Genomic DNA, 11,654 nt, shown 5'->3' with positions numbered 1-11,654 from the left:
GGTGTCTTTCATTTTTCTTAAAACCCATAGATGAGTGAGACCATTCTGCGTTTTTCTCTCTCTCTCTGACTTATTTCACTCAGCATAATAGATTCCGTGTACATCCATGTATAGGAAAATTTCATGACTTCATCTCTCCTGACAGCTGCATAATATTCCATTGTGTATATGTACCACAGTTTCTTTAGCCATTCGTCTGTTGAAGGGCATCGTGGTTGTTTCCAGAGTCTTGCTATGGTAAATAGAGCTGCAATGAATATAGGTGTAAGGAAGGGGTTTTTGTATTGTATTTTTGTGTTCCTAGGGTATATTCCTAGGAGTGGTATAGCTGGATCGTATGGGAGCTCGATTTCCAGTTTTTGGAGGAATCTCCATATCGCTTTCCATAAAGGTTGAACTAGACAGCATTCCCACCAGCAGTGGATAAGAGTTCCTTTCTCTCCACATCCCCGCCAACACTGTTTATTCTCATTCTTTGTGATGTGTGCCATTCTCTGAGGTGTGAGGTGGTATCTCATCGTTCTTTTGATTTGCATCTCCCTGATGATTAGTGATGCGGAACATTTTTTCATGTGTCTTTTGGCCATGTGTATTTCTTCTTTGTCAAAGTGTCTGTTCATTTCTTCTCCCCATTTTTTGATGGGGTTAGATGTTTTTTTCTTGTAAAGTTCTGTCAGTGCCTTGTATATTTTGAAGATTAGCCCCTTATCTGATGGGTATTGGGTGAATAGTTTCTCCCACTCAGTGGGTGGCTCTTGTATCCTGGGCACTATTTCCTTTGAGGTGCAGAAGCTTCTCAGCTTAATATATTCCCATCTGTTAATCTCTGCTTTCACTTGCTTGGAGAGTGCAGTTTCCTCCTTGAAGATGCCTGTAATGTCCTGGAGTGTTTTGCCTATGTGCTGTTCTATATATCTTATGGTTTTGGGGCTGATATCGAGGTCTTTAATCCATTTGGATTTTACCTTTGTACATGATGTTAGCTGGGGGTCTAAGTTTAATTTTTTGCAAGTGGCTATCCAATTGTGCCAACACCACTTGTTGAAGAGGCTTTCCCTGCTCCATTTAGGATTTCCTGCTCCTTTATCAAAAATTAGGTGGTTGTATCTCTGGGGAACATTTTCTGTGTATTCAAGCCTATTCCACTGATCTGAGGACCTATCCTTATTCCAATACCATGCTGTTTTGATAACTGTTGCTTTGTAGTACAGTTTAAAGTTGGGGAAAGTAATTCCTCCCATATTCTTTTTCCCAATGATTGCTTTAGCTATTTGAGGGTGTTTATTGTTCCAAATGAATTTCAAAAGTGTCTGATCCACTTCTTTGAAGAATGTCATGGGTATCTTTAGAGGGATGGCATTAAATCTGTATAATGCCTTGGGGAGTATTGACATTTTGATGATGTTAATCCTGCCAATCCATGAGCAGGGTATGCGTTTCCATTTCCGTGTGTCCTCTCTTATTTCTTGGAGCAGAGTTTTATAGTTTTCTTTGTATAGGTCCTTCACATATTTAGTCAAGTTGATTCCAAGATACTTGAGTTTGTGTGGCACTATTGTGAATGGGGTTGTTTTCTTAATGTCCATTTCATCCTTATTACTATTGGTATATAGAAAGGCCATTGATTTTTTGTGTTAATTTTGTAGCCTGCCACCTTGCTATATGAGTCTATTGTTTCTAGAAGCTTTTTGACAGAGTCTTTAGGGTTTTCTAAGTAGAGTATCATGTCATCTGCAAACAGTGAGAGCTTGACTTCTTCCTTTCCTATCTGGATTCCCTTGATATCCTTTTCTTGCCTAATCGCTATAGCAAGTACTTCCAGTGCTATGTTGAATAGGAGTGGTGAGAGAGGACAGCCTTGTCTTGTGCCAGAATTTAGAGGGAAGGCTTTCAGTTTTTCTCCATTGAGGATAATATTTGCAACTGGTTTGTGGTAGATGGCCTTCACTATATTGAGAAAGGTTCCCTCCATTCCCATCTTGCTGAGAGTTTTGATCAAGAATGGGTGTTGGACCTTATCAAATGCTTTCTCTGCATCTATTGATATGATCATGTGGTTTTTATTTTTCTTGTTATTGATGTTGTGTATTATGTTGATAGATTTACGGATGTTAAACCAGCCTTGCATTCCTGGGATGAAACCTACTTGATCGTAGTGGATGATCTTCTTAACGAGGCATTGAATCCTATTTGCCAGGATTTTGTTGAGGATCTTTGCATCTGCATTCATCAGTGATATTGGTCTGTAATTTTCTTTTTTGGTAGCGTCTCTGTCTGGTTTAGGTATCAAGGTGATGTTGGCTTCATAAAAGCTATTTGCAAGTGTTTCTGTTTGTTCAATTTCATGAAAGAGTCTTGCCAAGATTGGCAGTAGTTCCTCTTGGAAAGTTTGATAGAATTCATTAGTGAATCCATCTGGACCTGGGCTTTTGTTTTTCGGCAGACATTTGATTACTGTTTTAATTTCATCAATGGTGATGGGGATGTTTAGATATGCTACATCCTCTTCCTTCAACCGTGGAAGATTATAAGAGTCCAAGAATTTATCCATTTCTTCCAGGTTCTCATTTTTAGTGGCGTAGAGTTTTTCAAAGTAGTTTCTGATTACCCTTTGAATCTCTGTCATATCAGTAGTGATCTCTCCTTTTTCATTCCTGATATGAGTTATCAAGTTTCTCTCTCTCTCTTTCTTTGTTAGGTTTGCCAGTGGTCTATCAATCTTGTTTATTTTTTCAAAGAACCAACTTTGCTTTCGTTGATCTTTCGGATTGTTTTTTGAGTTTCCACTTCGTTGATTTCTGCTCTCAGCTTTGTTATTTCCTTCTGTCTTCCTGTTCTTGGGTCCTTTTGTTGAGCATTTTCTAGTTCTATTAGCTGTGTTATTAAGCTACTCAGGTAAGCTCCTTCTTCCTTCCTGATGTGTGCTTGCAAAGCTATAAATTTTCCTCTCAGTACTGCTTTTGCTGTGTCCCATAAGTTCTGAGAGTTTGTGTCTTTATTGTCATTTGTTTCCAGGAACCTTTTTATTTCCTCCTTGATTTCATCTCGGACCCACTGGTTATTGAGCATGAGGCTGTTTAACTTCCAGGTGTTAAAGTGTTTCTTCTGAGTCCCTTTGGAGTTCACAAATAATTTCAGAGCCTTGTGGTCAGCGAAGGTAGTCTGCAAAATTTCTATCCTCTTGATCTTATGGAGGTATGTTTTATGTGCCAGCATGTAGTCTATCCTGGAGAATGTCCCATGTACATTGGAGAAGAATGTGTATCCAGGTTTCTGGGGATGGAGTGTCCTATATATATCCACTAGGCCTCTTTCTTCCATTTCTCTCCTCAGGTCTAGTATATTCTTGTTGGGTTTCAGTCTGGTTGACCTGTCCAGTGTTGACAAAGCCGTGTTTAGGTCCCCCACAATTATTGTGTTGTTGTTGATATTATTTTTCAGATTTGTCAGCAGTTGTATTAAATATTTTGCTGGCCCCTCATTCGGTGCATATATGTTTAGGAGAGTGAATTCTTCCTGCTCTACGTACCCCTTGATTAATATAAAATGTCCGTCTTTGTCCCTTACAACCTTCCTGAGTATAAAGTTTGCATTATCTGATATTAGTATGGCCACTCCAGCTTTTTTATGGGTGTTGTTTGCTTGGATAACTTTTCTCCAGCCTTTTATTTTGAGTCTATGTTTGTTCTGACTATTCAGGTGCGTTTCTTGTAGGCAGCAGAAGGTTGGATTGAGTTTTTTGATCCATTTAGCCACTCTGTGTCTCTTAACTGGTGCATTTAGTCCATTGACGTTGAGAGAAAGAATTGTCCTGGGATTTAACGCCATCTTTATTTCAAAATTTGGTGTGTCTTTTGGGTAGTCTTGTCTTAGATTAGGTCTTTCAGTTTTTCTCTTAAGACTGGTTTTGTGTCTGTGAAGTTTCTGAGCTGTTTTTTGTCTGTGAAACCATGTATTCTTCCATCAAACCGGAAAGTGAGTTTTGCTGGGTATAGTATTCTGGGTGAAGCATTCATTTCATTCAGTCTTGTCACAATATCCCACCACTGCTTTCTGGCATTGAGCGTTTCTGGTGACAGGTCTGCTGTAAATCTCAGGGAAGCTTGCTTGAACATGACTTCCCCTTTTGATCTTGCTGTTTTCAGAATTCTGTCTCTATCTGTGGGATTTGTCATTGTGACTAGGATGTGTCTTGGGGTGGTTTTTCTGGGGTCTCTTTTGGTTGGTACTCTTCGGGCATGCAGGATTTGATCACATATATTCTTTAGCTCTGGAAGTTTCTCTTTAATGATGTTCTTGACCATTGATTCTTCCTGGAAATTTTCTTCCTGGGTCTCTGGGACTCCAATGATTCTTAAGTTGTTTCTGTTGATCTTATCATAGACTTCTATTTTCGTCTGTTCCCATTCTTTGACTAATTTTTCCATTGTCTGCTCATTTGCTTTAAGTTTTTTGTCCAATCTCTCCTGCTGTATGGAATTGTTATGTATCTCATCTTCCACAGCACCAAGTCTATTCTCAGCTTCTGATACCCTGTCCCAGAGCTTATCCATTTTGTCATTCACTTCGTTTACTGAGTTTTTCAGGCCTGTTAGTTGACATGTTATTTCAGTTTGGAGTTTTGTCATTTCTGCCTTCATATTTTCTTGGTTCTTATTAGTGTTCTGTTCAACTCGATCCATGGTTTCTTGGAGTCTGTTGAGCACCTTCCATATTGCTAGTCTAAAGTCCTTATCTGAGAGGTTGATTAGTTGTTCAGTCATTATCTGGTCCTCAGAATTGTCATCTTCATTCTCTATGTCTGATGCTGGCCTGCGCTGTTTCCCCATTGTCACATTTGTATTGTGGGTTTTTCTACGTGTTGTAGTGGTATTCATTGTCTATATGATGTAGGCAGCACACTCCTCTGGCTCCTCCCTTTCTGGATGGGCTGACTTGCCTCTAAGGGAGGGGAGTCCTCCGTGGATGAAGCCTCACACTGGGTCAAATCTTAGGCCCGAGCATGTAACAGAGAAGACAGTCCAGAGAGAAATGTTTGCTTCTGTGATATAGCGCCGTTCTTAGTGTGATTTTTCCTTCTTGTTGGAATGGAGTTATTTCCTTAGAAAGAGTGCACGGCCGCGTAGCGAAGCGGAGCGGCCGTGCTCCTCTGAGCCTCTTTTTGCCCCACTCGCAAGAGTTTCACGCAAGAGGACAGTAGACAGACATAGACAGGTCACACTCACAGTCTTTCACAGCTGAGCCCCACTGGGCCGGTGTACTTTCGCGGATTTTCCCCGCCTGGTGTCACACACAGGGAGCCCGCAGATGCCTTTTCTGAATTGTGTGGGTATTTTTTATTTTTTGGTACGTTAGGGTGTGATATTTTAGGTTAAATAGAAGCTCAATTTCTAGTCTTTTGTGAAATATCCACATTGTTTTTGAAGAAGGCTAGACCAGTCGATGTTCTCACTAGCAGTGAATAAGAGTCCCTTTATTATTTTTATATTAATATCTTTACTTAAAATGCCTTGATTACAAATATGATTCTAGTTGGGTTTCAGTCATGTAAAGAACACCCCTTTTATTCCACCTTTTTTTCATCACTAATTGTTCTTGTTTTTCTCCATGTGTGCAAATTTCTGTGGTATAAGGTGATATTGCATTGTTGTTTTGATATTTTGATTTAAATTTCATGATGATTAATGACATGGAACACATTTCATGTGCCCTTTGGCCATTTCTATTTCTTATTTGAGGAAAATTTTTATTCATTTAGTTTTTTCTTTCTTTTTGATGATGTTAAATAATTTTTACTTATTAGGCTTGCTATTGCCTTATATATCTTAGATATTAATTCCTTATCAGATGGGTACTGGGTGAATAATTTCTTCCATTCCATGGTTGGTCTTTGTATCCTAGTCATTGTTTCCTTTGAGGTTCAGAGCTTCTTAATTTAGTATAGTCCCATTTGTCTGTTTTTACTTCCACTTGCTTGGTCAGTGCTGTTTTAATCCTTGAAGATCATTTTAACTTCAATGTCAAGAAGAGTTCTGCCTATGTTTTTGTCTATATACCTTATGGATTTAAGTCTGTTATCAAGGCCAATAATCCATTTTTATTTGACCTTTGTATATGGAGCTATAAAGAGGTCTATGTTCAGTTATTTGCATGAAGCTTACAGTTTTACAAAAGTCACTTATTGAAGAGGCATTTCTTGCTCCACTTGCCACTTTTTATTCCTTTATCAAAAAGTAACTGGGTATCTGTCTCAGGATATTTATTTTTATTCCACTGATCTGAGAGTCTGTATTTATTCCAATACTAAGCCATTTTAATTATTACTGCCATGAGGTACAGTTTGAAGTTGGAAGAGGTGATGGCCCCATCTTCTTTTTCCCAAGGATTGCTTTAATTATTCATAGAGGTTTATTGTGTATATGAATTGCAGACGAACTTAATCTATTTCTTTAAAAAAACATCATGCATATCCCTACAGGAACTGCCTGGTATATGTATAATGAATGCATTTTGGAGCATTGCAATTTTATTATGCTAATCCTACCAATTCATGAACAAAAGATATTTTCCATTTCCTTGTGTCCTCTTTTATTTATTGAAGTATTTTTGTAATTTTCTTTGTATAAGTCTTTCACCCTCTAGTTGAATCCAAGGTACTTAATTTTCTGAGACACAATTGTGAATAGGGTTGATTTTTTAAAGCTATCTCTTTTCTTTCATTGTTTTTCTATAGAAAAACTATAGATATTTTTTGTGTTAATTTTGTAGCCTGACACTTTTACTATGCAAATCTATTGTGTTTCTAGAAGCTTTAGTTTAGTCTTTAGTATTTTTTAAATAGTGTAGCATATCATCTGCAAGTAGTGAGGACCTGTTTTCTTCTCTTCCCATCTGGATTTCTATGATGTCTTTTTTTTTTTTTGCCTAACTGTTATGGCAAGTAATTCTAGTACTATATTGAATAGAAGTGTTGATAGTAGTCACTCTTGACTTGTGCTTGATCTTAGAGGGCTTTTAGTTTTCCCCCATTGACTATAATATTTGTTGTGATATTGTGATAAGTGAATTTGACTATATCTATGAATGTTACTTAGATTCTCACTTTTTGAGAATTTTTTTATCATGAATTTGTGCTGGACCTTGTTAAATGCTTTCTTTTGCGTCTATTGTTATGTATCTAAGATTTTATTATTTTTTATTTTGTAAAATTGTGTATAATATTGATTTACTTGTATAAACCAAACTTGCTTTTCTGGGATGAATCTTACTTGGTAATGGTATATGTTCTTCTTGAGTCACTGTTGAATTCTATTTGCTAACATTTCATTAAGGATCTTTGCATCTGTGTTCATCAAGGAAATCAACCTGTAATTCTTTTTTTTTTGATGCTGTCTCTGATTACATTATGTATCAGAGTGATATTATCTTTATAGGAACTTTTCGAGTTTGTTTCTGTTCCTTCAGTTTCCTAGAAGAACCTGAAAAGGATGGGCAATTGATCCCCTTTAACTGAGATAATTTACTAGTGAATTCAGTTGGGCCTGAACTTCTGTTTGGGGGAAGACTTTGATTTCAATTACTTCAATAGTGAAAACTTTCTACACGATCTGATGCCATTAATAGACTATCTGCTTAAATCCTATAGGTCTCTTTCTTTAGAAGGTAACACATTTACAAATATTTTCACAAGTTGTTAAATATTATAGATGTTGAACACATTGGTGCTTACTAATATAAAATAGCAACAACAAATATTTGACCTTTTTCGCTGTAATGATTCTAGGCAGAATTTCATAAAGGCAGTAAAGTGCCATAGTTCAGAATTAATCACTTGATTCTAGAACTGTGATGAAACTGTAAATATAGCATACTTTCTCTTGAAAGTGTCCAGGAATTCAAAATTTATATTTATATTATCTAAGTAAAATGCACTCGATGTTTTCTCAAAGACATCAATAGCATTTGCAATTTCAAGTTGACTTACTCTTGGAGGAATTTCAAGATGAAGTTGAAGGTCATCCTGATAGCAAATACGATTTTAAAATTAGAATTAAATTCCCTTGGGTTGATTAAGAGTTAATGGAAACTCCAGGTTTCCTAGGAAGAATTAAAACAATCCTATTATGCTAATTTATCTCACAATGCTTCTTTCAAAATCAGGGTAAAATTAAAGAATTTATCAGAAAAATATATATGCATATGTTGACATGTATAATTTTGATATAAACAGTGAAAATGGCTCATTTGGGAGGTAATCTTAGGAAATAAAGATAGAGTAAAGGAATAAGAAAAGAAGCTAATATGTTTAAAAATAAAGCAAGAAACCAATAAATAGTAAATAATAGGTGTACATTTATATATTACTATGGGCACATAAAATCTATCTTGTTAAGTAACTGTAAAGACTATATATTTAATTTCTGTTATTCCAAACAGAAGCAGTGAAATGGAAATAGTTATGTACTAGCATCATTTCATTATGTATCAATAGCTAATGATGCATAATGGGATTTTAACCCTGTTTTATGTTCAAGTGTACAAATATCATCATTTTGAAAGCTCAGATAAAATACATTTTTTAACCAAGGCAATTCTAAGTAGATGCAGAATTAATTCCAAGACAATACAGGCTAGTATGTAGACTAGGCTGCTAGATAATCAAGCACATATACATTAACAAAATTTTAATATACACAATTTCAGATAGCTTACGTGGTTGTGAAACATAACCTAGACTCCTAAAAACAAGAGAAAAAATATTACTAGATATTTCCAAATGATATTGTATTTAAAATGACAGTTTGGGGAGAAAACAATGCTTACCATCAAGAACTGAATTACTAGTGATAGAACATCATACAAAATGCAAAAATTAGAAAATCAATTATGAATAACTTAAGTATCTAGGGAATCAATCAGATCATATAAGCTGCTGTACTTACAGAAGGAATGTAAAATCATCAGTCTTTTTTTTACTTCCTCAGTAGAGAATGCTATCCATTCAATGATAGCAATAAAATGGCTATTTGTTTTAACCCCTAACTAAAAGCTACCTACATACCTTTAAGTAGTAAAATAAGTAGATGTATAATTAATTATTCACAATAATACATTATACATTAGTGACAATAAAATATAGGCATAAGTTTTCAATAATGATATGTAGTCTTTTTTTCTAATAATATAGCCCACCATACAAAATTTATCTACACCACTGGAAAGGAAGAGTGCTTACCTCTAGAACTCTGTGCCAAGATGGAAACAGAGAAAGTTTCTTACTACACTCCCTAAATTAACAGCCATAAATTAATCAGGAGAACAGCATGCTGAGTCAGTTAGTTTTACAGCTCAGAGTGAGATGAGGGCAGCTTTGCTCCTGTAGAGACCAATTTAGAATTCAACTAAGAGAATAGAGAAGGAATTCACAACTTATTGCATATGGGTGGGTAGATATAGATATGTGGAGATTTTGGGTGAGATTAGAAATTATAGTCACTAATTCTGGGGATAAGGACATCACCAAAACACAAATACTAAGACATTCACCCAGAGACAATAGAGATGAGGGCTGGAAGGACAGGTCATGATATGAAGCTTGTCACTAAGAGTGGAGAGTGCATTTAGAGAAATAACTACACTAACAACCACCATGATAATGGTAGTGAGTGAGAAAAATAGAATGTCTGTCTAGAATACATGCAGAGGGTGGGGAAGAAGAATGATGGGGACATTGGTGGTGGAAAGGTTGCACTGCTGAAGGGAGAGTTGTTGTTTTTTATAACTGAAACCCAACTAGAAACATTTTTGCAATCATGGAGCTTAAATAAAGATATTATTAAAAATAAAATGAGGTTGAACTGCTGAACTGTTCCATATTCTTCTTCCACCTTACTAACAAACTATGAAGATAAGCGTTCATTTCTATGGAAGAAATAAAAAGAACAAACAAAAAGAATCTAAATTAATCTAACCTAATGTGACACCACCTACTGAATATGAAGAAATAATTTAAAATCTCTGTTCCTTATGCAGATAGGAAAACAAACATACTTAAGTAAAATCCTATTTGGGAAAAAATACGAGGAAATTTAAAGTACCAAAGTGGGTAGACCAAAAACATATAATGCCTGTTAATACTTAGCAATGTGTGACTTCAAGAAAATAAAACAGCCCAAATTTCCCAAACTTAATGATAAAAGTTCATAAATCCCAAAGAATCCATGTCTAGTTAAATGTATAAAGAAGACATGTGCAAAGAGACACAGTAATAAAAGTATTAAGAATTCAAGACAATGGGGCCAGAGAGGTGGCGCTAGAGGTAAGGTGTCTCTGCCTTGCAAGCGCTAGCCAAGGAAAGATCGCAACCACGGTTCGATCCCCTGTCGTCCCATATGGTCCCCACAAGCCAGAGGCAATTTCTGAGCGTTTAGCCAGGAGTAAGTCCTGAGCATCAAACAGGTGTGGCCCGAAAAACCAAAAATCAAAAAAAAAAAAAAAAAAGAATTCAAGACAATGAAAGGATATTTGAGTAAGCCTAGATGAAAAGGGAAAAAGAAACAGGTAACACAGGATTTATCAGGGTTTCATCAGTCTTATAAGCAGAAACTTTAAGTCAAGAGAAATGCAATGATATAGTAATATACTCAAAAACAAATATAATTACAAAGAATAAAAAAAAATCCTGCAATCCTCTTTGATTTGATAGATAAAATTAAAGGCATCTATATATATAGGTACAATAACATTTAAATGAACATTTAAAACAACATATATTTCAACTGCTAGGGTTAACATAATTCTCTCTCAATCACAAACTTAGCTCAGTGTCATTGAGCAAAGAAAAAACAGAGAGAATGAGTTGATTCTTGCATTTTTTTTTCTGTGTGTTTTATATAACTCCCCCGGCTTTTATTACACTTTCAACTTCCTTCTTTTGGAGGGGTGCTGAGGGAGGCCAAATGTAGTACTGGGATTCCAACCAGAGTGAGCAGTCTGCTAGCACCTTATGGCCTTTACTATCTCTTTAGCCTTACATTTTCACTTTTAAATAAGAACTATGTACATCCAGAAATATTTCAACACATGTGAACATAGAACTTCTGAAAGAGACAAACCTTGAAGTTGATTGTAGTTCTGTGAACTCTTTGGTAAGTATAACAGAAAGTTAGGTATGAAATACTTAAGGAAAGATAAATTACTACAAGATGTTTACATCCTCTTTTAAATGAGATGTTGAAGGGCAGTTCTGAAAAATGGCTTAATTGTACTTAGACTGTAGTCCATTACCTGAATATATTTCACTTCACTAAGGCCATGACTGTTCATTCTTCTTCCAGAGCCAGAGAGTAATTGTAGTGTTTACATCACAAAGTTGTTATAAATTTAAATAAAATAAAACCAGCAGGGTTCCACTCATGTATTTTCAGAGTTACTAAATGATGAATATCACCATTGTTTTTTTTTAACTCTGGTAGTACTAAATATAAAACAATAGTATTAAATATAAAACAAGTATTGGGACCTTTTTCTGATCCATAATTTTTGACATTTGGACCTGTAAGTTAACTCTTGAACAGGAGGAGCTTGAATATTTGTGTATTTTTTGGGTAACAAGATGATGTATAAAAGGAATATAACACAAAGTTCTAAGTGTA

Source organism: Suncus etruscus, chromosome 16 (genome assembly GCF_024139225.1).
Source record: "Suncus etruscus isolate mSunEtr1 chromosome 16, mSunEtr1.pri.cur, whole genome shotgun sequence".
Taxonomy (NCBI): Eukaryota; Metazoa; Chordata; class Mammalia; order Eulipotyphla; family Soricidae; genus Suncus; species Suncus etruscus.
This window is presented reverse-complemented; position numbering follows the sequence as displayed.